Raw genomic sequence first — 27,907 nt, forward strand, 5'->3', positions numbered from 1 at the left:
CCACACAGCTTACTCTCTGCATTACCATGACTACTGTTTTACTGTGTTACCGGCGGACTTTCCTGCCCCGTGAAACTCATGCCCAGGAAAATAAAAGTTGCAAATGATCTTACTGTTCATTTCAGAAGCTTCCTCAAAACCCTTTTAAACAAACTTCTCACCTTTCCCATAGATACTATACTACTTATTCTCCAAGACCTGTCCACAAATCCTAAACTGTTAAATCATAATTCTTACCCAAAGGTTATTAAGCCCCTGAATTAAAAAAATATACTTTAAACTATACCCTCAAATCTCATAAATAACCTGACTTTGTTCACTCTTTTCCAAGATGCTACGAAGACTGTCAGGGTGAGCAATGAATTAAGATTTGCCTTAACAATGGTGGTGGTCAGTATTTCAGGAGCCAGCGTTTCACACTGTCTTTATGCTTTTACTTTGTCCACCACCCTTGTCCCTGTCCCCAATTTCCTCTGCACAGTAGCAAAAAAATTCTTTTAAAACATACTCTTTTGCAGAAATCCAGTAATAGCTACACAACCCGCCCCAAATGAAGTCAAAGCCCTCACCGTGTCCTGTAAGACATCATTTGGCCCCTGGCTACCTGTCTGATGTCACCTCCCACCAGCATCCCTCTCAGGTGCTCCCCTGCCACCACTCTGGCCTCCCTGTTTTCCTCAGAGCACTTCCAACAAACTGCTGCCGCAGGAACTTGGCCCTGTGGCTCTTCCTTCGCCTGGAACCCCCAGGATCCACATCTCACCTCCTTACTTCTTTATCTGCTCTAATGCTGACATCATCAGAAAGGCATTCTCGGGGCTTCCCTGGTGGCGCAGTGGTTGGGAGTCCGCCTGCCGATGCAGGGGACACGGGTTCGTGCCCCGGTCCGGGAAGATCCCACATGCTGCGGAGCGGCTGGGCCTGTGAGCCATGGCCGCTGAGCCTGCGCGTCCGGAGCCTGTGCTCCGCAAGGGGAGAGGCCACAACAGTGAGAGGTCCGCGTACCGCAAAAAAAAAAAAAAAAAAATTTATAAAAAAAAAAAAGGCATTCTCCAACCACCTTTTACAAGAGCACACCCCGCTCTCTATCTCCTGTTTTAGTTCTTTTCACCATTCTCGTCACCACTGGATGTGTAAACTTATTCATTCACGTCTCCTCCTCCTGCTAGCTTGTAAGCTGTAGGAGCTCAGGAACAGTGTTTGTTCACTGGTGTACCCCCGACACCAGGAGCGTGGGTGGCAGAGTAAGAATATCTGCAGACTGAATTAATAAATGCCTGCGGGGAAACTGAAAAGAAAACGGTCCACGAAAATGGAGAGGAGAGGAGTACTAGAAAGGAGAAACCAAGAACAAAGGTCAGGAGGCAGGCAGGGGGTCAACACTGGGCACAGAGTGGTCACCTTCCCTAAAAGTCAGGCCAGAGAGGAAAGCACTGGTACTTAAGAGTGGTGGACGGAAATGGGGTTCAGGTTATCTGAGGCAGGCTGGCTCGCCGTTCAGTTACTTCCCAAGGTCTGAAGCCCCTACATAGAAGTACTGAGACAGACCCCAAAGGTCTCAACTTCTGGACCAATCCATCTGGGTCTGCTTTTCCAGTGGCTTCTTTTTTTTCACCTGATAATGACTAACTCACCTGGATCACTCCGGCATGGAAATGCTCTCTCTAATGGCCACGGCTCTTCTCCTTGCTCTAGCTTGAAGATCACCGCTGGTTTGGTGACGCAGTACCCTGTGAGTGAGATACAGGGTTAAGACTTCAGACAAGTCGCTTGGACATCGGGGGCCCTGAAGGACAATGAAGCTGCCGGTTCAGGATTCACATGATAATGGTGCCCATGTGAACCTTTCTTTAGGGAAGTGAGAACAGAAACACTCTTTCGTGCTCAGTAGCAGCAGGCGTTTCTGACCCATGAGATGCACAAGTATCATAAAGCTCCACCAAGGGCTCCTAAGTTTCGGCAGCCAAGGCAGAGTGCACACGGGGAGGCACGACACAGGGAAGGCTCCTCACCCACGGAGACCAGGGGGCTGCACTTTTCCAGCATCACATCCTGGTACAGGGTCCTCTGCGTACAGGTCAGCTGTAGCCACTCATCCCAGGTGAAGTCTACAGTCACGTCCTCCTTGAATGACACGGATCCCTGGCCAGCACACTTCTGTTCAAGCCAAAGAGATCAGTATTGGGTGATGTGAGAGAGATGGGAAATAATTCTTAACATGCTGATTTTGAGAGTTTACCATAAATATTATATAGGCTGCCTATTCCATACCTTGTTTTGTGGTTTACTTTGTGGGATAAAGTGATATCATAATAGGAAAATCCAGATTGTAGATTAACTTATTAATTCAAACAAAAAAAACAAGTTTCTACCATGTGTCTGAAACTATCCTAGCTTGCCAAGAATATTGACCTAAATCAATCTTTTTTGTTTTTCTTTGTTTGCAGTACACGGGCCTCTCACTGTTGTGGCCTCTCCCATTGCGGAGCTCCAGGAGAGGAGCTCCAGATGCACAGGCTCAGCGGCCATGGCTCACAGGCCCAGCCGCTCCACAGCAGGTGGGATCTTCCCGGACCGGGGCACGAACCTGTGTCCCCTGCATCGGCAGGCGGACTCAACCACTGTGCCACCAGGGAAGCCCCTAAATCAATCATTTTTATTTGGCCTTTAAGAAGCTTAAATCTTGGTAGGGAGACAAATCATACCTATGAATACTTATTGTGTAATAAGGTATTATTAGAGCTATGCTAGAATCAGTGTTATATAATGTAGGAGATATGACTATTTTGGTTTGTCAGGTCGGGATTCACAATAGCAGATCTTCATTAATGTGGTGCAGGCACATACACAAAGTCAAAGAAGTATGAAAAACACACAGCAGTATGACAGGAACAGGGCAGGGCCACGAGAAGAGGAAGAACTGCAGAGGTGTTCAGCGGCACACCGTGCAGTAATTCTGGACTCATCCGTGTAGTTCAGTGGTCTCCAAAATACTTCATCACCATCCTGGCAGTAAAGTTTTGAGCACCCCCAATTTATTTATCTTTAATAAGTACTATATACATTCTGCTAATCCACATGATAATAAGCTTAATTTATCTTTTTCTTCCTCATTAAAAGTTTAAATGTAATCAACCTGTTTTCCTCCCAATGGAGAAGAAAGCACTGGGATATCTTGTGCCTCCACAGGTGGGAGGTGTGGCCCCTGAAGAAATGAGGAGCTGGTGAAGACACACATGCAATCACCACGGTAGCTGTAACGTTTACATTAAACAGCAGCAAGGAAGATCTCAAATCAACAACCAAACATTACAATTTAAGGAACTAGAAAAAGAACAAATTAAACCCAAAGCTAGCAGAAAGAAGAAAATAATAAAGATTAGAGCAGATGTAAACAAAATAGAAAACAGAAAAACAGAGAAAATGAAACCAAAAACTTTTTTAAAAAAGATGAACAAATTTGACAAACTTTTACCTAGATGGAATAAGAAAAAAAAGGAAAACCTCAAATTACTAAAATCAGAAATGAAGATATGAACGTTACTACCGATTCTGCTTAAGTAAAAAGGATTATGGGAGAGTACTATGAACAATGGTACAATAAATTGGATTACCAAGACGAAATAGAAAAATTTTTAGAAACATAAACTCTACCAAGACTAAATCATGAAGAAAATAGGCACGCTGAATACACCTATAACTAGTATGGAAATTGGGTCAGTAACCAAAAATATCCCGACAAATAAAAGTCCTGGACCATGGCTTCACTGGTTCATTTTACCAAACACTTAAAGAAAAGCTGGGCTTCCCTGGTGGCGCAGTGGTTGAGAGTCTGCCTGCCGATGCAGGGGACATGGGTTCGTGCCCCGGTCCGGGAAGATCCCACATGCCGCGGAGCGGCTGGGCCCGTGAGCCATGGCCGCTGAGCCTGAGCGTCCGGAGCCTGTGCTCCGCAACGGGAGAGGCCACAGCAGTGAGAGGCCCGTGTACCGCAAAAAAAGAAAGAAAGAAAGAAAGAAAAACTAATACTGGGACTTCCCTGGCAGTCCAGTGGTTAAGACTCCACGCTTCCACTGCAGGGGCCATGGGTTTGATCCCTGGTCGGGGAACAAAGATTCCACATGCTGCACAGCACAGCCAAAGAAAGAAAGTAGAGCTAATACAAATCCTTCTCAAATTTTTCCAAAAAATTGAAGAAGAGCGAACGCTTCCTAACTCATTCTATGAGGCCAGCATCACCCTTATAACAAAGTCAGACATAGATGTTGCAAGAAAACTACAGACCAATATCCCTTATAATACTACAAAGCTACAGTACTAAAAATGGTGTGGTACTGGCATAAAAACAAACAGACCAAAGGAATAAAATAGCCCAGAAATAAACCCTCAAATATATGCTCAAATGCTTTTTGACAAGGTTGTCAAGACCACCCAATGGGGAAAAGATAGTCATTTCAGCAAATGGTACTGGGAATACTGAATATCCACATGCAGAAGAATAAAGTTGGATCTTAACCTCAAATAAAAAAATTAACTCAAAATGGATCAAAGACCTAAATGTAAGACTTAAAACTATAAAACTTTTAGAAGAAAACAGGGCAAATGCTTCATGACTCAGTATCTGGCTATGAGTTCTTAGATATGACACCAAAGGCACAGGGAACAAAAGAAAAAACAGACAAACTGGACTCCCTGAAAACTAAAAATGTTCTGCATCAAAAGACACTATCAGGGCTTCCCTGGTGGCGCAGTGGTTGAGAGTCCGCCTGCCGATGCAGGGGACACAGGTTTGTGCCTGGGTCCGGGAAGATCCCACATGCTGCAGAGCGGCTGGGCCTGTGAGCTAAGGCCGCTGAGCCTGTGCGTCCAGAGCCTGTGCTCCACAATGGGAGAGGCCACAACAGTGAGAGGCCCGCGTACTGCAAAAAATAAAAACAAGACACTATCAACAGAGTAAAATGCAACCCACAGAATGGGAGTAAATATCTGCAAATCATTATGTCTGTTAAGGGATTAATATCCAGAACATATAAAGAACCCCTAAAACTAAACACCAAAAACTCCCCGAACATCCAATTCAAAATGGACAAAGGACCTGGACATTGCTCCAAAGACAATACACAAATAGCCAATAAGCACGTGAAAAGATGCTCAATATCACTGATCATTAGTGGAATATGAATTAAAACTACAATGAAATACCACCTCACACCCATTAGGATGGCTACTATGAAAACAAAAAACACAACAAAACACAACAACCACTACAAAATAACAAGTGCTGGAGAGGATGTGTAGCCATGGGAACTCTTGTGCACTGTTGGTGGGGGGGTGAAACAGTACAGCTGTTACAGAAAAGGGTGTGGCAGTTCCTTAAAAAATTAAAAACGGAATTACCATGACCAAGCAATTCCACTTCTGGGTATATACCCAAAAGAACAGAAAGCAGGATCTTAAATATCTGGGGCTTCCCTGGTGGTGCAGTAGTTGAGAATCTGCCTGCCAGTGCAGGGGACACGGGTTCGAGCCCGGGTCTGGGAAGATCCCACGTGCCGCAGAGCAACTAGGCCTGTGAGCCACAACTACTGAGCCTGCGCGTCTGGAGCTTGTGCTCCACAACAATAGAAGCCGCGACAGTGACAGGCCCACGCACCGCGATGAAGAGTGGCCCCCGCTCGCCACAACTAGAGAAAGCCCACACACAGAAACGAAGACCCAACACAGCCAAAAATAAATAAATAAATAAATTTTTTTAAAAAAAGAAATATCTGTACACCCATATTACTCACATTAACTAAAATGTGAAAGCAACCCAAGTGTTCACTGACGAATAAATAAGCAAATGTGATATGTATATACAATAGAAAGGAAGGAAATTTTCACATATGCTACAACATGGATGAACCTTGAGGACATTATGCTAAGTGAAATAAGACAAGCACAAAAAGACAAATACTACATAAAACCATTTATATGAGGTACTTAGAATAGTCAAAATCACAGAGAGAGAGAATATAATGATGGTTGCCAGGGGCTAGGAGGAGGAAGGAATGTGAAGTTATCATTTAATGGGTACAGAGTTTTAACTTTGTAAAGTAAGGAGTCATGTGGATGGGTGGTAGTGGCGGTTGCACAACATTATAAATGTACTTATTTAACACTACTGAATACTTAAAATGGTTAAAGGGATTTTTTTTTTTTGGAGTACAGTTGATTTACAATGTTGTGTTAGTTTCAGGTGTACAGCAAAGTGAATCAATTATACATATACATGTATCCACTCTTTTTTAGATTCTTTTCCTACGTAGACCATTACAAAGTATTGAGTAGAGTTCCCTGTGCTATACAGTAGGTCCTTATTAGTGATCTAAAAATGATAAATTTTATATGTGTATTTTACCACAACAAAAAAACTGGGGGGGGGGGAACTCCCTTAAAGATAAGAGTTTGAACACCCCTCCCCACCATGTACATGGATGGAGAAAGACACACCATGATAATACTAATCAAAAGAAAGCAGGAGTGGAGTGGCTATATTATTTTCAGACATAGCAGACTTCAAAGTAAGAAAAGTTATCAAGGATAAAGAAAGTCATTCATAATGATAAAGGGGTCAAATCTCCAAGAAGAGGTAACAATCCTTAACACGTATGCACCTAACAACAAAGTGTCAAATACATCGGCAAAAAGTGATAGAACTACGAGGAGAAACAGATGGAATCTAATGTTGGAGACTTCAACACAGCTCTATCACAAACAGCGGGCAGGAAATCAGTAAAGACACAAAGACAAACCTCATTTTACTGTGCTTCGCAGATACTGCCGTTTTTTTTTTTAATACAAGTTGAAGGTTTGTGGCAACCCTGCATCGAGCAAGTCTACTACCATCATTCTTCTAACAGCATCATTTTTTAAATTATGTGCATTTTTTAGGCATAATGTTATTGCACACTTAACAGACTACAGTACAGTGTAAACATAATGTTTTTTTGTTTTTTTTGCGGTACGCGGGCCTCTCACTGTTGTGGCCTCTCCTGTTGCAGAGCACAGGCTCCAGACACGCAGGCTTAGCGGCCATGGCTCACGGGCCCAGCCGCTCCGCGACATGTGGGATCTTCCCGGACCGGGGCACGAACCCGTGTCCCCTGCATCGGCAGGCGGACTCTCAACCACTGCGCCACCAGGGAAGCCCTGTAAACATAATTTTTATAGGCACTGGAAAACCGAAAAATTTGTGTGACCCATTTCATTATGATATTCGCTTTACTAGGATGGTCTGGAACCAAACCCACAATATCTCTGAGGTTTGCCTGTAGTTGAACTCAACAATACCATCAGTCAATTGGCTCTAATTGACATCTATAGACTGCTTCATCCAACAAAAGCACAATACACATTCTTCTCAAATTCACGTGGAATATTCACCAAGATGGACCACATTCTGGGCCATAAAACACACCTTAATAAATTTAAAAGAACAGAAATCATACAATGTCTAACCTCTCAGACCACAATGGAATTAAACTATAAATCAGTAACAGAAAGATAGCTGAAAAACTCTAAAATACAAGAAGATTAAACAACACATTTCTAAGTAACACATGGGTGAAAGAAGAAATCTCAAAAGAAATTTTAAAATATTTTGAACTAAATGAAAATTAAAACACAATTTATTGTGTGACGCAGCAAAATCAATACTAAATTTATAGCATTGAGTGCATATATTTAGAAAAAAGAAAGATCTAAAATCAGTCATCTGGGCTTCCCTGGTGGCGCAGTGGTTGGGAGTCCGCCTGCCGATGCAGGGGACACAGGTTCGTGCCCCGGTCCGGGAGGATCCCACATGCCGTGGAGCGGCTGGGCCCGTGAGCCACGGCCACTAAGCCTGTGTGTCCGGAGCCTGTGCTCTGCAGTGGGAGAGGCCACAACAGTGAGAGGCCCGCGTACCACAACAAATAAATAAATAAATAAAATCAGTCATCTAAGATTCCACCTTAGGAAACTATATGAAGAACAAATTAAATCAAAAGTAAGCAGAAAAAAAGAAATAATAGAAACTGAAGTAGAATCAAAATGAAATTTCAAAAGAAACTGAAAATAGGAAATCAATGGAGAAAAATCAATGAAACCAAAAGCCAATTCTTTTTTTTTTTTTTTTTTTTTGCGGTACGCGGGCCTCCCACTGTTGTGGCCTCTCCCGTTGTGGAGCACAGGCTCAGCGGCCATGGCTCACGGGCCCAGCTGCTCTGCGGCATGTGGGATCTTCCCGGACCGGGGCACAAACCCGTGTCCCCTGCATCGGCAGGCGGACTCTCAACCACTGCGCCACCAGGGAAGCCCCAAAAGCCGATTCTTTGAAAAGATCAATAAAATTAATAAACCTCTAGCTAGACTAAGAAAAAGAGAAAACACAAATTACTAATATCAGAAATGAAAGTGGGGATATAACTACAGATCCCATTGACATTAAAATAATAAATATAATGAGTAACTCTCTGCCCACAAATTTGACAATGATGAAGTGGACCAATCTGTTCAAAGTCACAATCTACCCAACTCACACAAGAACAAATACACAATCTAAATAAGTCTGTATTTTTAAATTGAGTCAATAATTAATAACCTTCCAAAACAAAAAGAACCAAGCCTAGATGGGTTCACTCATAAATTCTACCAAACACTTATGAAAGAAATTATACTAAATATCTACAATCTCTTTCAGGAAATAGAAACAGGGAATAGTTCCTACCTCTTTGTCTCAAGACAAAGACATTACAAGATAAGAAAACCATAGACAAATATCTCTCATGAATATAGATGCAAAAATCCTTCACAAAATATAAAAAGAAATACACACCACAACGGGAGAGGCCACAACAGTGAGAGGCCCACGTACCGCAAAAAAAAAAAGAATCCGTTTGCCAACGTAGGGGACACAGGTTCAAACCCTGGTCCGGGAAGACCCCACATGCCGCGGAGCAACGAAGCCTGCGCACCACAACTACTAAGCCTGCGCTCTAGAGCCCGTGAGCCACAACTACTGGAGCCCATGCACAATAACTACTGAAGCCCACGTGCCCTAGAGCCCACACACCGCAACTACTGAGCCCATGCGCCTCAACTACAGAAGCCTGTGCACTCTAGGGCCAGTGTGCCGCAACTGCTGAGCCTGCATGCTGCAACTACTGAAGCCTGTGCACCTACAGCCCATGCTCCGCAACAAGAGAAGCCACCGCAGTGAGAAGCCCATGCACCACAACAAAGAGTAGCCCCTGCTAGCCGCACCTAGAGAAAGCCCACACACAGCAATGAAGACCCAACACAGCCAAAATAAATAAATAAACTCTCAGTAAATCAGGAACAAAGAGGAACTTCCTCAACTTGATAAAGAAATCTACAAAAGCCTACAGATAACATCATACATAATGGTGAGAAACTAGCAGCTTTCCCACTAATATAAGGAACAAGGCAAGGATGTCCCCTTACACCACTCCTTTTCAACACTGTACTGGAAGTCCTAGCTAACGCAACAAGACAAGAAAAGGAGACAAAAGGTATACTGATTAGGAAGGAAGAAATAAAACTGTCTTTGTTGTCAGATGACAAAATCGTCTATGTAGAAAATCTGAAAGAATCAACAAAAAAGTCCTGAAACTACTAAGCGATTATAGCAATTTTGCAGGGCACAAGGTTAATATATAAAACTCAATCATTTTTCTATATAACATCAATGAACAAGTGGAATTTGAAATTAAAAACAGTATCATTTACATTCACTCACCCCCCCAAATGAAATACTTATGTATAAATCTAACAAAATACATACAAGAGGTATATGAGGAAAACTGTAAAACTCTGATGAAAGAAATAGCGGAACTAAATAAATGGAGAGATATTACATGTTTGTGGACAGGAAGACTCAATGTTACCATGATGTCAGTTCTTCCAAACCTGATCTACATATTCAATGAAATCTCAAAATCCCAGTCAATTATTTTGTGGATATCAACAAACTGGTTCTAAACTTTTAAAAAGGCAAATGACCCAGAATAGCCAAACAATATTGAAAGAGAGGAACAAGGTTGGAGGACGGACACTACCTGACTTAAAGCCTTACTGTAAAGCTACAGTAATCAAGACAGTGAAAGAATAGACAAATAAATCAATGAAACAAACTGGAGATCCAAGAAATAGACCCACATACATGTAGTCAACTGATTTTTGACAAAGGAACAAAGACAATACAATGGAGCAAAGACAGTCTTTTCAAAAAATGGTGCTGGAATAACTGGACATCCACATGCAAAAGAAATAATCTAAACAGAGACTTTACACCCATCACAAAAGTTAACTAAAAATGGATCACAAACTTAACTAAAATACAAAATTACAAAAGTCCTAGAAGATAACACAGGAGAAAATCTGATGATTTTCAGTTTAGCAATCACTTTTTAGACACAGCACAAAGGGCATGATCCATGAAAGAAATAACTGATAAGCTGTACTCCATTAAAATGAAAAATTTCCACTCTGTCAAAGACACTGTCAAGAGAGTGGAAAGACAAGCCTCAAACTGGGAGAAAATATCTGCAACAGACACATCTGATAAAGGACTATTATCCAAAATATACAAAGAACTCTTAAAACTCAACAATAAGAAAACAAACAACCCAAGACTTTAAGGGACTGCTTACCAAAGAAGATATACAGAATGCAAACAATAAGCATATGAAAAGATGCTCCACATCACATGTCATTAGGGAACTGCATATTACACCAATGAGATTCCACTATACACCTGTTAGAATGCCCAAGATCCAGAACACTGACAACACCAAATGCTGGTGAGGATGTGGAGCAACAGGAATTCTCATTCACTGCTGGTGGGAATGCAACACGGCACAGATACTTCGGGAGATAGTTTGATGGTTTCTTACAAAGATAAACATGCTGTCCCCGTACAGCCCAGCAATCATGCTCCCTGGTATTCACCCAATGAAGTTAAAAACTTACGTCCACACAATAACCTGCACACAGATGCTTATGGTAGCCTTGCTCTCAACTTCCCAAATCTGGAAGCGACCAAGATGTTCTTCAGTAGGTGAATGGATAAACTGTGGTACATCTAGACAATGGAATACTATTCAGCACTAAAACAAAATGAGCTATCAAGCCATGAAAAGAAGCGAAGAAATCTTAAATGAATATTACTAGGTCAAAAAAAGCCAATCTGAAGAAGCTACATACTGTATGATTGCAACTATACGACATTCTGGAAAAGGCCAAACAATGGAGACAATGAAGTGGCTGGTGGGGGGAGGGGAGGCAGGGAGGGAAGAGAGGGATGAACAGGTGGCGCACTGAGGAGTTTTAAATGCAGTGAAACTACCCTGTATGATACTATAATGGTGAATACATGTGACACGTTCATCAAAACCCACAGAACGTACGCCACCAAGAGTGAACCCTAACGTAAACTATAGATTTTGGGTGGCAATGACGTGTCAGCATAGGTTCATCCACCTTAACAAGCGTACCGTCTGGTGGGGATTGTTGATAACGGGGAAGGCTGTAGGTGTCTGGGGGCAGGTGGTATATGGGAAATCTCTGTACCTTCAGCCCAGCTTTGCTGTAAACCTAATACTGCTCAAACAAACACGAATTCTTACAAAACCAACAATAACAAAAATACTCCACCTTGCATGATCCAAGATAGCATTCAGAGAAGGGAAAGGAGACCCCAGTTCTCCTGGATGACCCTGCTCTGTATTCAGGTAGGGTGATTATCCAGTCAGGGCAGAGTTTGGTTCCCAAGCCTACCATTTGCTTACTCAGCCACAAACACGTGATGAGCACCTACCAGGAGCAAGGCACAGGGTGAGGAACGGAAAATATGAAGATGAACACGGCATGAACATGGACTTTGAAGGGCTAATGGCCTGTCAGCGCAGACACAAACAGCTAATTTCCACGCAATGGACAAAGTGCAGTGACAGGGACAGCAGGGGCATTGTGGAGCACAGAGGGGAAGGGCAATTAATCCAGAGGGGGACAAAGAAAGAGGAGAAGGGCTTCCTGGAAGAGATCTCCCCCAAGTTAGCTCCTGCTGGAGACTCAGGAAAGGAAGTGGAGCAGGGCTCCCAGGTCAGCCCGCAGGACAGAGACGTGAGTGAGATGCACAGGTGGGTGGTAACCGGATGTGTTCAGGAAGTTATGTCACGTTTGGGGTCACTGGAGACCACTGTTACATGTTTACTCTTTAAATGTCACCTTCTCTAAACTGTGAACTCCATCAAAAAGGGACCAGGTCTCGACATCGTTTTGAGCAGAGTCTGTGGCACACAGTTCAGTACCTCACACACTAATCAATCACTGTTGAATAAAATGTAGAATATGAGAATTTTTTAAAATATTTAATAAAACAAAGAGAAATAGGAAGTGGTTCTGTTCTCAACAGCCTTAATTTCATGATAAGAACTCAGCCTTTCCCCTCTGGAGGGCCAGAAGCTATTCAAGTGGTTTCCATACTGAAGTGCCATCATCTGAATAGCATTTCAGATTACTCAGGAGGACAGACTTAACCTCGGGGAGAAAGAAGCAAAAAACTGTTCCAACAGTGCAGGGGAGAGAAGATGAAGCTCTGATAAGGGGAGAAAGAATTAAGCAGAAAACACAGGTTTAAGAAATGATGACATCTTAAAGGTAGTAGAGCCTAGATGCTACCCAGGATGAGGTGAGGGGTGGGAAGGATAGGATGAATCCCATTTTGGGGGCTTTTTATCTATTTCCACTTTTCCATCTTAATATATGAACACCCTAAAAAAAGCCATGAAATCCACTGGAAAATGAAATAGGGAATAGAGAAAAGAAATACTTCACCTGGGATTTGTTCATTTTCTGTTGTTCTTGGAAGACTGTCAAAACCTGGGAAGGCATTCCTGGAAGAGGAGGAAAGGGATGATGAGAGCTCCTCAACGCTCTTCCTAGAAACTTCCAAACGCCAGCTGGGTAAACTTTAATCCTGGAGAAGGAGAGGAAGGTTAACACCTGCCCCTTCGTGACTCCTTAAAACCACAATGTTCCCTACTCCTTTACCTATTTATGTTCCCCTCTCACTAACACAGAAGTATTTAAAGCAGAATTATTAAGCATATGATAGCATCTCAAAATATGAAATACGATGCCTTCATTAAAACATATAGCAGGGGGAAAAACCCTAAAGGCTATTTTGCGTAACTGTTTTTCTACCAAGATGTTAACCCCGAGTCCGAGAATCCTCATAAAGTTTTGAAAAAAGGGACAGGTGCCTTAAACTTGTTTTTTTAAAAAGAAAAACTGTTTCTTCTAACTTGCTTCTTCTCAAAAGGATTTTTTTTAATAGTTATCTTTTTTTTTTTTCCTTTTTAATGGCTGCACCGGGTCTTAATTGCAGCACAGGGGATCTTTAGTTGAAGCATGTGGACTTCTTAGTTGCAGCATGCATGCGGGATCTAGTTCCCTGACCAGGGATCGAACCCGGGCCCCTGCATTGGAAGCATGGAGTCTTACCCACTGGACCACCAGGGACATCCTCAAAGGATTTTTTTAAGAGGAAATGTGTTTCCGTGCGATCGTGTGGACAGCACATGCCAGGACTTCTATGTGCCTCTTACTGATTCTTCACAAGTCATTTCCCCTTTCAGGCTTTTTCCCTTCTGTCAAATGAAAAAAAAAATAGATAATCCTGGCAAACCGTCTGGGAACTACTACTCTTGACTCTAAGAACACGAACGACAGAAAAGCGCTGCCCAGCTTCTGGAAAGAACTGGTGGAGAATGAAGGGAGGGGAGGTTGCCATTGGGGGTGGGGTTAAAGATAAAAGCTTCCCAGCTGCGGAATCCCCCAGCATCCCACCACTCCCGCCACATGTCTCACTGAGTCCCAGCTCCCTTCTCTCTTCCAAAGTGACTCACAGCTGATGGTGGTGAAATCCCTCAAGCCTCCGCCCTCCGGGCGATACAATCCTTTTCTGGGTTTCTTCCGCTTCTCTTCTGAAGCTCCGATGGGTCTTGGGTCAGAGGCTAAGAGGGAGCGGGGCTTCTTCCCTGTGAGATTCCCGTTCCTGGAGTCCCCCTCCTTCCGGCTCAGTAGAGATGCTCTGTTCCAGTAGAGCCTAGGGGACAAATTCACTTCAGCGGGAACCTTCATCCGGGTGCCATATCTGCCTCTCTGAGAACACGCAGCTCCAGAGACCTCAGGCCGCACTTCTACGACCGCAGAGGAGGCTGAGGACAAAGGCGGGCCAGCCGCGGCTTAAGTGCCCTCGGCCCCTGGACGACACAGCTGCGGGGCGTCTCCGTCGCGGCCGGAGGCTGCTCCGGACCGCGCTGGGCCAGACGGATACCAGTCTAAGGGAACTAAGGAAACCCGGGATGCACACCGCCGCCGCAAGCCTCGGGCACACACGCTTCGGTTACGTATTCGGGCCCGAGGAACGCGCGCCACGCCGCGCCGAGAAGCATCACGGGGCTAGTCTTACCTCCCCGGGCTGCGGGGCCCGATGGGGTCTGTCGCTCAGTCCTCTGGGCCGCGTTCGGGCCGCCTCGGCGATTACGAGGATGGAGACCCCGCAGCCAGCGCGGCCTCTCCCACAAACGCGGCCCTTCCCGCGCGTTCGCTCGGGACCCCCAGTCTCCCTCCATTCAGTGTGGACGCGGCCCAGGCGGCGCTGCCTCTGCCTCCGCCCCGCGCCCCTCTTCGCAGCCTCGGGAGGCCCGCGCTGAACAGGACGCCGACCTCCAGGGCCTCCCGCCCGCCCCACGCGCGGCCGCGCCTAGACAGGCCCGAGACCACCAGGGAGCCCCGCCGAGGACCGACGCGCGCCTGCGCACAGAGCCCGACGCCGATGTAGGTCCTCGGCGAGCTCCGCCCACTGTGGGGCGGGGCCTGCGCGGGGCCCTTCCCTCTCCACCCAAGCACCCCAGCCCCTACCGCTCTGCATCACTATCACCCCCACCTGGAGATGACGGGCCTCCTCGCAGCCGCCAGCTAGAGAGAGATTTAAGAACACAGATGAAAAAGTTAACCAAATTAGCCCAGCCAAGCAATTTTCTTTTTCTTTTTTTTTTTTTTTTGGCATTGCTGCCGGGCTTGTGGGATGTTAGGTCCCCTACCAGGGATAGAACCCGCCCCGCCGCAGTGAGAGCTTGGGGTCCTTACCACTGGACCGCCAGGGAATTCCCCAAGCAATTTTTTTTTAATGTGAAAGAAAAAGAAGTAACGGGGGTGCAAAATTTAAGATTCAATACACGAAAATTGAAGGTAAGTCAAAATGCACACAAGTGAAGTGGGGTGGGAGGAAGTATCTCACACATTCTCCCAGAGATGACTGTGCTGAACCGTTAGGCGCGCATCTTTCTGACATTTTTACCATAAGGAAAAAATTCAAAAGGATCATGAGCTAGAGAACAGGCCTAGGAGAAAGGGTATTTAGCACTTTACCAAATGGTAAAGGGGCCTTTGGGATTAGTGGAAAGTATTCAATATACCATGTTAGCTCAACCAGTGACTGCACTGAAATACAATTAGTGTTAAATTCCTAGTTCACACATTAGAATAAATGAGTTTTACCTGGATTCAACATTTTTCAATTCAAAAGAAAATTCTTAAAGCATAGTGAATTTTAGAAATATACAATCAATAGGGAAAACATATGACAACAGAGAAACCATTAAACTAAAAACTTCTTATTTTAGAAAGTTACACATTTCTGTTTCAGATTAAAAACTGGAACTAAGTTTAAAGAAAAACTAAGAAAAGGTCTTTATAACATATATAAGAAACAAAGACTTTATAATTTTAATGTATTAGCAGCTTTTATAAATCATTGAGAAGATCAACATTATTGTCACTTCTTTAAGATATGAAAAGGGAATTAAAAGACAGGATGTATCAATAAGTGAACAATAAATATATTTAAAAGTCTCGTGATAAATAAAAGACATCAAAATTTAAGATATTTTTTGAAAATAAAATTTGAAAAGAATAAAATAATAGGAATATCCAGGACTTCCCTGGTGGCGCAGTGGTTAAGAATCCGCCTGTCAATGCAGGGGACATGGGTTTTATCCCTGATCCGGGAATATCCCACATGCTGCGGAACAACTAAGCCCGTGAGCCACAATTACTGAGCCCGTGAGCCACAACTATGGAAGCCCACGTGCCTAGAGCCCGTGCTCCGCAGCAAGAGAATCCAATGCAATGAGAAGCCCACACACTGCAACGAAGAGTAGCCCCCGCTTGATGCAACCAGAGAAAGCCCGCACGCAGCAACGAAGACCTAACACAACCAAAAATAAATAAATAAATAAATAAAAGAACAGAACTTAAGGGCTGTTGGGTTGAGCTACTCAGAATCTGAGGTCAGTGATTTGTCACAGCAAAGCCTAAGACACTGTACCAAGCTCTTCCCACGTGTACCTCACAGCAACCCTATCATGTAGATGTGCTGCCCTATATATGTGGGGAAACTGAGGCTTTTAGAAGTTCAGTCACCTGCAGAGGTCATAAAACTGTGACCATTTCCCTCAAATCCAACTCTTAAGCATGACGCCAGATTCGTACCACTAACAAAAGTACCGGTTCCGCCATGCCGCCAGACAAACTTGTGGGAGCTCCATCCAAGGGGCCACATCTCTCTTTGACCATGAGGAAGGACAGACATCCAGAATAAAGAGGCCAACTGAGTCAGAAGAAGAAACATGAGCCCGTATTCTCATGATGTCTTCTTCCCTCCTCTTACACCTAAAAAGTGAGAACAGAAGTGGGTAAGGACACAGCTGCATCTCTCTCACTTTCCGTCCTTCACCTTTAAGGAGGAGAGGGAAGAAAGCACTCATTCCCTGAGGAAATCCACCTGGACCCTCCCAGAGCTCCCTCTCTTCCCTCCTCCTTGGGGACTAGAGCATCCCGATAATGCTTTCTCCATATTTACTGAATAAGCTGGATTTCAGCCCAAAGGCTCTGTATCTGTGAGGGACACTGACCCTATTTTTAGGAGAGTCTCGAGGAGCATAGAAAGGGCAGAAATTCAGAGCCACAAGAAAAGCAACCTCGTCCCAGGGCACTTGGTTAAGTTAGGGGGGAAACATTCAACTTTGTTTTGAAAAGAAAGGCATGCACGTGAAGTCCTGGGTAAATTCAGACGCCCAGGCTGGATTCGAACACCAGAGACCAGGATCTTCCATCACCCCAGGTTGGAGTCCCACTGATGTCCAAGGTCAAGGATCAGAGGCAGAGGTGAGCTCCTCCAGACTTGACTTGGACCCACAGGGGCACTGGGAGGGGTCAAGGCCTCGGCCCGGTTAGGGAGACCCTGCTTGCGGGTCCCCCACCTCTGTGCTCCGTGAGCAGGCCAAGGAGAGGACATCAGCCTGAGCCCGGGAGCAAAAGAGGTCGGGAAAACTGCCGGGACCTGAGGGGAGGCATGCTGGGAGTCACCCCCGTGGTCCTGCCGCTCCCTCCAGAGAGCTGAGCCACCCGCTGGCCTCCGGGCTCCACCGCGGGCTGACTGATGAGGGCCTGGGGAAAGAAAGCAAGATGGCGGCCGGGGAGAAGGCGGGAAGAACTTCAGAGACTCAGCCAATCCAGAGGGAGAATCACGTGAACAGCCTGCCTCAGCCAATCCTAGGAGAGCAGAATTGCTCTTGGAAACTCTGCCTCAGCCAATCCTGAGGGAGCAGAAGTGAGTGTGGAGAGCCTTCCTTAGCCAATCCCGAGGGAGCGGTCCTGGAGAACCTGACTCCGCCAGTCTTGAGGGAGCAGTCCAGCGACGGGCCTGCCCCAGCCAACCCCGAGGGTGCATAGGGCATACAGGGCAAGCTCTTCAACCAATGAGAGAAAGTTGTTCATCCCTCCAAGGTCTCTTTGTAAAAACCACTTTAGGCTGCATACGTTTTTTCTGGGGTTGCAGGAACTGGTTTTTCACTCAGACACGAGCTTGTCTTAGGAAATATAAGTTCTCGGTAATTAATGTTTAACAGTAATGTCGTCTGAGCCAAGAAAGACTACCTACTTGGTTCTTTCTCTCCCACAAACCTGTATTCCTGGGAAAATCTCCCAGGATTCTCCAAAGGATTTAAACCCATCGCAAAATGAGAATTATAGGGAATTTGGGGAAATTGTCATGCAAGCATCCTTATTTAACACCTGAAATTGGCTGTGCTGTCAATAGGATTATTTTTCTTTTACTGTATTTTTTAAGATAAAAATTCACTTTTTAAAGAAGGTACAAAAAACGGATTTCAGGACAACTAAGAAACAAATTTTACTTTTATTTGCAAGTCATTTGATTCCTATACTATTTTGCTTTCTATGTAGGTGGTAATATTGACTGCTTACTAAGAAATAAATTCCTTTCTTAAAACTTTCCTCTGAGCCTCCGTGTTTGTAACAACAGTAAGAAACAACACGGTTTTTTTTGTTTGTTTGCGGTACGCGGGCCTCTCACTGTTGTAGCCTCTCCCATTGCAAAGCACAGGCTCCGGACGCGAAGGCTCAGCGGCCATGGCTCACGGGCCCAGCCGCTCCGCGGCATGTGGGATCTTCCTGCACCGGGTCACAAACCCGTGTCCCCTGCATCGGCAGGCGGACTCTCAACCACTGCGCCACCAGGGAAGCCCAAGAAACAACACGTTTTCAGCCCTCACTACTAACGAGCCAAGAGCCATTCTAAAAGTTTCTACTCATTTGATTCTAATGACAAAGCTGGGAGGTAGCCATTGTGTTGAGGCAACAGAGGCACAATTTTATTGAGGTAGAAGTGACATACAGTGAATTGAACTCGTAAAGAAGTATACAATATCATAAGTTTGGGTGCATGTATATATCTGTAAAACCATCACATCAAGATAATGAACAGATCAGACTCCAAAAAGTTTCCTCATGCTCCTTTATAATCCCCCACCTCTTACTTCTCCCTGCCCCCCGAATCCCCGCCAATTCCCAGACAATCACTGCCTGATCTTTCTGTCGCTGTAGATGATTTTGCATTTTCGATAATTTTTGAATTTTATCTAAACGGAATCATACGCCTTTTTGAATGGCCTCTTGAAGGCAACATAATTATTTTGAGGTTCATCAATGTTATTGAGTGTATCAATATTGTATTCCTTTTAATTGTCAAGTTGTATTCCACTGCATGAACAAACCATTCCTTGTTTACCCATCCACCTGTTACTGGACATTTCATCCACCTGTTTCAGTTCATTCATCTTATGTAAATACCTAGGAGTTGAAGAGCTGAGTCATATGGTAGATGTATAGTTAACACTTTAAAAACTGCCAAGCAGATCGTTTTACATTCCCACCAGTGATGTATGAGAGTTTAAGTAGCTCCACATGCTTGCCAGCATTGGCTCTGGTTAGTTTATTTAGTTATAGCCATTTTCATAGGTGGGTAGTAGTATTCTATCATGGTTTAAATTTGTATTTTCCTAATGACTGATAATGCTGAGCTTCCTTTCACATGCCTAACTGCCATCCATATAGCTACTTTAGTGAATTGTCCAAATCTTTTGCCCATTAAAAAAAAAAATGGGGTCCTTTGTTTTCTTATTATAGAAATTTTAGAGTTTTTTTTCAAGTTGAAATGCATAATTTAATTATTAGAAATCATCAGTAAATCTTTATATCCACTAATGTAATAAAATACAAATTACATAGTCAGCACAATTCAGTGCTTACAAGCTATGAGGAGAATGCAAAACAATAAAGAACAGCTGCTCAGTTAATCAAACATTTCCATTTTTATTAACTGGAGAACTATATGGCAATCACTTAACTTGAAAAGAACTGTGTTTAGTGGATAATACATTTAACCATTCCAGATACTTTCTTCAGTGAAATATTTATTTTCATCCTGTTATCAGATTATTTTTATTGTTGAGAACTTTTAAAAATTGAAGTATAGTTAATTAACAATTTTATATATTTCTGGATACAACCCCTGTATCAGATATGTGACTTGTAAATATTTTCTCCCAATTTTATCATTCTCTTAACAATGTCTTTCAAAGTTCTTGATTTTAATAAAGTCCAATATATCATTTATTTTCTTTTATGAATCTTGTAACTAAAAAAACTTTGTCTAACATTTCTAAATGTTCAGAAATTTTTCTCCTATGTTTTATCAGAAGCTTCACAGTTTTAGGTTTTACATTAGGTCTCTGATCTAATTTGAGCTCATTTTGGTACCTTGAGAGAGGGGTGGATAAAAATACAGTTTAATCCAGTGTTCCAATAGGAATTGAGAAGAATAGAATGATGGAAAGGCAATATTATAAGGTACGGTCTAAGAACTTTACAGATTTATGAAATATGTTCATACATCAATTCAGAAAATAAAATAGGTTCTGTGCCAGACAAAATTTAAAAATATACACCTTCCCATTAGACTGCTGTCTTCTTTTATTAATAGGAGTTTTTTGAGTATTTTAGACATTGCAAATATTTTCCCCCTCTGATATCTGTTTATTGAGTTTATCTCTGGAGTCCTTCATAGTACAAATTTACAAACCTTGAAGTAATCAAATTCATCAATTTTTTGCCTCATGGCTATGTTTTAGAGTTTTGTTCAGTCCTTTCCTACCCTGAGGTCACAAAGATATCACCTACATTTTGTTCTGATAATATTATGGTTTTACTTTTACATTCAGTTCTTTAATGTATCTGGCATCCACTTCTTTATACAAGGTTAAATAGTGATCCAATATTATCAGCCAGTTGCCCTAACGTCATCTGCCAAACAGTCTGTGCTTTCTGCCTATTGGTAGGGTAAGTTACCCCCTCTTTACGCTTCTTCTTCCACAGAAATTTATCAAGGCCTTCAAAAAGCTCAACTGACCATATGTGCGTGGGTTTATCTCTGGGCTTTCTATCCTGTTCCACTGATCTATCTTTCTGTTTTTGTGCAAACTGAAAATTTTATTTAAATTGCATTGAATTTGGGGAGAATTGACATCATTCCTTCCAAGCACATGGAATACCATTTACTAGGATTGCATTAGGATTGCTGGGTTGCAATTACAAATGCAATTGCAGAGAAACACTGCTGATATCTTCAGGTTGATCTTGTATGAACACTTCTATAAGTTCTAGTATTTTAGCAATGGATTCTTATGTTTTTCTAGATCATGTTATCCGAGAAGAATGACATTTTTATTTCTTCCACTTAAATTCTTGCCCCACCTCTGCCCTTGCACGGAAACTCCAGCACTATGTTAAACAGTTGCAGGATGGTGGATACACTTGTTTCCAGTTCTAAATGAAATCCATCTCATGTTTTCCCAACAAGTGTAAAGTTTGTATAGGTTTTTGTTATATACCCCTTACAAGGCTAAGGAAGTTTCCCTCTATTTCTAATTTGTTGAACTTGATCTAATGTCCTTTTTGTATCAGTTGTAATATATGAAGTTGATGACTAATATATACAGTTTAAATAGTTATATATAACTATAAAATATAATTAGTATATATTATTCATAGTAACATGTATAATATATAGGCACACTATGTGTGTGTATGTATACATATATTATATATGGTGAAATATATAATTTTGTATAGTTATATATACACAGAACCTGATGACTAATATGTACGGTTTAACAACATTCAAAAATATTGTTTTAGAGACATAACTATGTAGTATAACTCTAAAGACAGACACAGGAATGATGAACAGCAAATTGATGATAATAATCACTTCCACAGAGGAAAGGAAGAGAATGAAACTAGAGAGGGAAACGTAGATGAGTTCTTCTGCACCTGTAATGCTTGTTTCTAACAAAATAAAAATGCTGATGCAATATAGGAAAACATTAAGTCTGGATATAGACGCAAGATTCACGGTTATTCATTATAGTATATTCTCTACACCAGTTATTTTTACATTTTTAGTTAAAACAATTGCATTCTGTTTTACCCATCAGGTTACGAAAGATCACGAGGTTTGCTAATACGTACTGTCGGTAACGGTGTGGGAAGACAGGAGCGAGTGTGCTGCTGACGAGAGCGTACACTGTTACAGTTACTTGGGCAAAACTCAGCACGAACGTACCCTCTGACGCAGCGATCCCACCCCTAGGAATTTATCCTACCAATCACATTAGCAAGTGTGGGCAGAGGACATACATGCCTTCCAGCATCGGTTGTGGTAGCAAAAGACAGGAAGCATCCCAGGTGTCCATTAAAGGGGATCTGAGTGAAAAACAAACAAACAAACAAACATTCATACAATGCAACTATGTAGCATTAAAATGAAGAGGTAAATCTCATTGTGCTGGTATGGAACTAGCTTCAGGAAATATGGTTAAGAGGATAAAAGCATTGTGTTTAGTAACGCACCATTCGTTTAAAAAGAAGGGAGGGATATATATGTATTTGAATATGAACGTAGTTTCTCTGATTCACACGAGAGGTTAATAACAGCAGGTGCCTTTCAGGAAGGGAATGGTGAGCAGGTGGGGCTCTGAAATAGCTATGAGGAAAAGAATAACATTTTTTGCCGCTCCTAACTAAAGCCTTTTAACGTGTTTGAATTTTTATGATATGCATGTATTAATTTTTCAAAAATATGAAATCATTTGTATTAATGGTCTTTTAATGTCCATGTCATCCTTCTATCCTGCCTTTATTAGTAGCAGTTTCTAAAAAGGCAGTCTGTCTTTGCTTCCTTTGGGCTGGGGAAGTTATGGGGCTTTGAAGATTAAGATGGGCTGAGAGGCTCACCAACTCAGTAAAGAATTGTCACTAGCTGGAGACCACCCCAAACCGGGTGTCTCTAGGTCTACATGTCACCCATTCAATGATTCATTCATTCAGGCATGTTTATTGTACAAATTGTTTTTACTAAAAGGCACTGCACTGGTCAGTGAGGAGAGGTCCAAACAAACTCTGTCCTTGCCTTTTTGGATCACATGATCCTTCTCTTGAAGGAGACAGTCTTTAAACCAATAACACGGATAATAATGTAATTTGTGATAAGAACTGTGAAAGATAGAGCCCATGCAGTGCTATAAGAGTGTAGAATAGGGACATCTGACATAGATTAGGGGAGCAGAGAAGACATGTCCAAGGAACAGATGTTTAAACAGAAACCTGAAGGATGCTTTGCCATTTAGGACCCTTTCTGCTGCAAGTACAGAACTCCAACTCGAATGAGCTTACATCAAAAAAGGAAAACTGTTGTCTTTAATAAAAGTCCAGGATGGGTCTTGCTAGCTTAAGACACAGTCAGACCTTTGGGCCCAAACAGTCACATCAGGGTTGTGTCTGTTTCTGTCACTTGGCCATGTTTGCCACTTTCCCTTGTGTTATAGGCTGAATTGTGTCTCCCCCAAAAGATATGTCAAAGTCTTAACATCTTGTATCTCAGAATGTGACCTTACTTGGAAATAAGGTCGTTGCAGGTATAATTAGTTAAGATAAGGTCATAGTGGAGTAGGGTGTGTCTTTAGTCCAGTGTAACTGGTGTCCTTATAAGAAGATGAGACACACAAGGAGAAAGATGCCAAGTGAAGATAGCCACATGACCATGAAGCAGAGTTTGCAGTGATGCATCTGTAAAGCCAAGGAACATCAAGAATTGACAGTACACACTAGAAGCTAGAAGAGACAAGGAAGAATTCTCCATGACAGGTTTCAGAAGGAGCATGGCTCTGTCCACACCTTGATTTTGGACTTCTAACCTTTGAACTGTGTGACAAAAAATTTCTGTTGTTTTAAGCCACCCAGTGTGTGGTGCTTTGTTACACAGCTCTAGCTAACTAATACACTTTGGCTTTGTTCTCGGGAGGCTGTCTGTAAAGCCAAAGTCAGCCATGGAATCTGCATGCTTTTCTCATTCTTAGTCCCCACAATCTTAGGTAAGGGACAGCCTATCCTCACAGTGTTCTCTTTGCCCCCATAGATTTTGTTATCAGTTCTCATGGGACTGCTTGAGTCTATGAGGATTTGTTGTTGGTCATAGTTAAATGAGATTTGAACCTAAGAAGCAGTGTTGGGAAGACAAAGTGCCATTTGGAAGTCAAGTTCCAGGTTTGCATAACCAGATCAAACGCCTTCCTATCTTGGAGAAATAAATCAAGTCACACAAATTGACAAGCAACAGGGAAGCCTTCCTGTCCCAGAAAATTCTTAAACCCTCTGGTCCAAACGATGGGCTCCAGACCTTGCCAAGGGCAAGGTCCTGCCTGGTCAGAACTAGAGTGGGAAAAATCAAATCTTTACTTCTCTTAGTTGTAAACCTGTTAGTTCACTGGGCATTTCATCCAAAATGTGTACCATTTTCTTCCCTGTTACACCGGCATCAAGGCAGATGTAGGTCTTAGGTGATAATTTTCTCCTTCAGATCACTGGGATGCAATTCAGTCCCATGGAGAAAACTGTCAAAAGAATGTTGACTAATTTGTGACCCTGGGCAAATTTTCCTCATCCATTTTGGTTTGTGGATGGGAAATTCTTATGCCTACACCCTGTTTATCAGTGCCCACACCCACTAGGATGGCTATAATTTTTTTAAAAAGGAAAATAATAAGTGTTGGTGAGTATGTGGAGAAATTGGAACCCGCATACACTGCTGGTGGGAATGTAAAATGGTGCAGCTGTGTTGGAATATAGTTTGGTGATTCTTCAACAAATTAAACGGAATTACCGTATGCCCCAGCAATTCCACTCCTAGACTTATACCCAAAAGACCCGAAACAGGGACTCAGACAAATACCTGTACACGAATGTCCACAGCAGCACCATTCACAACAGTCCAAAGGTGGAAACAGTCTGTATCCATGGATGAATGGGTAACTAAAATGTGGTCTATACACACAATGGAATATCACTCAGCCTCAAAAAGGGAGAAGGTACTGATACGTGCTACGGTGTGGATGAGCTTTGCGAACACTGCAAAGGGACGTGACTAAGTGACTGTGGTCACATATTGTGTGCTTCCGTTTATATGAATTATCCAGAACAGGCTAATGTACTGAGAGAGAGTAGATTCCTGGTTGCCAGGGGTTGGGAGGGGGAATCAGGAGAGACAGCTTAACGGGTGTGGGGTTTCCTTTCCAGGTGTTGAAGGTGTTTTGGAACTAGATAGAGGTAGTGGTGGTACAACATTGTGTATGGTGAATGCCACTGAACTGTACACTTCAAAATGGTTAATGTCGTATAAATTTCATCTCAGTTAAAAAAAAGAAGAAGAAAGAAACTGCGTGCGATTCTACTGCAAGGGTCTAGAACATTAGGAAGTGTGCCTGGATGAAGTAGTTAATATTGTCCTGTGGGAGAACAGATGTGTTCTGACCTCTCTAAGGTTCCTTAGTTCTCCTATGACACCTCCCAGAAGAGACAGTCCAAGTTTCTCAGATACACAAACAGATCCAGAACCTTCTGTGGATGGAAATTGCAGTGTTTGCAGGTTTTAGGCACGGAGCTTCATCCGTGGTCTGGGCAGGGCTGACACATTTCAACATTGGGGACGACCAGGTAGCCTCACCCCACAAATTCTGGGGTCCACAAGTGGCCTCCTGTGGGGTTCCACATGGATGGCAGGGGGTAAGGTTATGGTAAGTGGGCACACGTACCCATTCTCACTCTGTTTAGTGTGTCTTCCTGTACTACTGAGGCTGGAAAGCTAAATACTGCATTTCCCAGACTCCCTTGCTGCTAGGGTTCTTGATTCAAATTAGACTTGGCCGGTTAGATGCGCTTGTGTGTGACTTGCCAGGTGGAGGAAAGGAGGGTGTATCTTCCTGTTGCTTCCAGCACTGTGCTGGCAAGCACACTCAAGGTGGAAGCAAGACTCTGGCTCCTCCCTGATCCAATTTGTGCCCAAAGAGACTTCACTTAATGGCCCTGAGATGCCCCATGTCGTCTGTTCCCAGACAAAGTTCGTTGTTTATTTTTTTAATTTTTTTTTTTTTGCGGTACGTGGGCCTCTCACTGTTGTGACCTCTCCCGTTGCAGAGCACAGGCTCCGGACGCGCAGGCTCAGCGGCCACGGCTCTCGGGCCCAGCCGCTCCGAGGCATGGGGGATCTTCCCGGACCGGGGCACGAACCCGTGTCCCCTGCATCGGCAAGCGGACTCCCAACCACTGCGCCACCAGAGAAGCCCCGCAAAGTTCGTTTTTACATGCTGAACTGCATTTCACCACAGCTCTGCTCTTCCATGACCGACCATTCAGTCATGTTTTCTACTCTATCAGTTTCCCCCTGGTTCACAGAGACCTACTTCCTGAAGCTGCCCATCCACTTGCTCAAATTGGACTGATGTATAGCTGTTGGTCTGGGCAATTATTTCTCCCAGACTAGCTCCACTGTTTCCTACATTCCAAATTGTTCTCTTTCTTGGTTGATTCTTTACATTTCTGACATGCTTCCTAACATGGATTTAAGGGAAGGTAAAATTTATGAATTCTTGCATATCTAAAAATATCATTATTTGTCCTCATAACTAGAATAGCTTGGCTGGATATAAAATTCCAGACGGAAAATTACTTTTTCCTTAGGAAAAAAATTCCACCTAGTAGCATTGAGCACTCCAGCACCCAAATTGTGGTCCCTATATATCATTTCCCTCTAAAGGAATCAGGGCTTTTGGAGAATTGGCTGATTACAGGTTTGGGGTAGGAAATTGTCAAGGTAAGCCTGGGACATCTTGTCATACCAGGAAGTAAGGAAGCTATCAAAGATCATTAGTGTTGAGTAAAAAGCCATAGGGGCCACCTTCAGGAGGCTCCAATTAGCTATAGATGGAACAATTTGGACATTAATAAGAATAGTAACTGCAATGGGTTAAAATGATCCTCAGAAAATCAACTCTTTGAAACCTGTGGAGGATGCTAGAGAACCAAGTTTTTGAAAACTGATAAAGAAAAAGTATCAACTCAGAAACAGAGTAGAACAGTGGTTGCCGGAGCTGGGGGTGGGGGAAATGGGGAGGTGTTAGTCAAAGGGTAAAAACTTCCAGTTATAAGTTCTGGGAATCTAATGTACAGCATGGCGAGTAAACAACACTGTATTGTAGACTTGAAAGTTGCTAAGAGAGTAGATATTAAATGTTCTCATCACAAAAAATAATAGTGGTAATTATGTGAGGTGGCTCATCTGTTAACTAAGCTTATTATGGTAATAATTTTGAAATATGTATGTATATTAAATCATCACACTGTACACCTTAAACTTACACAATGTTATATGTCAATTATATCTCAATAGAGCTGGAAAAAGAATAAAATGCATTAACTTATTTTAAAAAGAAGAAAAAGACTCAAACATTTTTTCTTGTCTTTCCTACACAAACTGTACCTCAAGGTACGAAATAGTTGATGAGGAAAAGCTTCTATTTTGGGAAGTAAACAGCTAATACATGAGAAAGAAGTGATAGACTACAGTCATTTTGAAACCCCTAGTGAATTATCATATCTATGCAATAATCATCAATAGTGCTAATGCCATAACAGGAGAGACATCCAGACACATATGTGTCTCCTGATGGAAGTACACACCACCATCAATGAAGCAGTCTTGTTGGGGGGGGCGACATGAATTTGATTAATTTTCAAAAACGCAGGGTAAAATGTTAATAACATGACACGTCCACACCCAGCAAAGTCCAGACTGTGGGAACCTCTGTAGGACAAAGGACCTAGTCTCCCCAACAAATAAATTCCAGGAGGAAAAAGTAAGATTTGGGGACCCTAAAGATTAAGAGGGACGTAAGAGGTCTTCCCTGGTGGCGCAGTGGTTGAAAATCTGCCTGCTAATGCAGGGGACACGGGTTCGAGCCCTGGTCTGGGAAGATCCCACATGCCGCAGAGCAGCTAGGCCCGTGAGCCACAACTACTGAGCCTGCGCGTCTGGAGACTGTGC

The 27,907-nt window shown here is 43.0% G+C and overlaps 2 long non-coding RNA genes across 2 annotated transcripts; both read right to left on the reverse strand.

Moving 5' to 3' along the window:
• Window positions 1–996: 996 nt before the first annotated feature.
• On the reverse strand, window positions 997–12,993 carry LOC112399902 (uncharacterized). The gene is made up of 3 exons (XR_003003328.1): window positions 12,880–12,993; window positions 2,013–2,157; window positions 997–1,730 (listed from the first exon to the last, which is right to left on the reverse strand). It is a non-coding gene; the product is annotated as an uncharacterized LOC112399902 (long non-coding RNA).
• A 560-nt stretch (window positions 12,994–13,553) lies between these two features.
• On the reverse strand, window positions 13,554–14,817 carry LOC112399903 (uncharacterized). Its single transcript, XR_003003329.1, has 3 exons — window positions 14,519–14,817; window positions 13,953–14,152; window positions 13,554–13,694 (listed from the first exon to the last, which is right to left on the reverse strand). It is a non-coding gene; the product is annotated as an uncharacterized LOC112399903 (long non-coding RNA).
• Window positions 14,818–27,907: the final 13,090 nt, after the last annotated feature.

Source organism: Neophocaena asiaeorientalis, unplaced genomic scaffold (assembly GCF_003031525.2).
Source record: "Neophocaena asiaeorientalis asiaeorientalis breed wild unplaced genomic scaffold, Neophocaena_asiaeorientalis_V1.1 scaffold461, whole genome shotgun sequence".
In the NCBI taxonomy this organism is placed as follows: domain Eukaryota; kingdom Metazoa; phylum Chordata; class Mammalia; order Artiodactyla; family Phocoenidae; genus Neophocaena; species Neophocaena asiaeorientalis.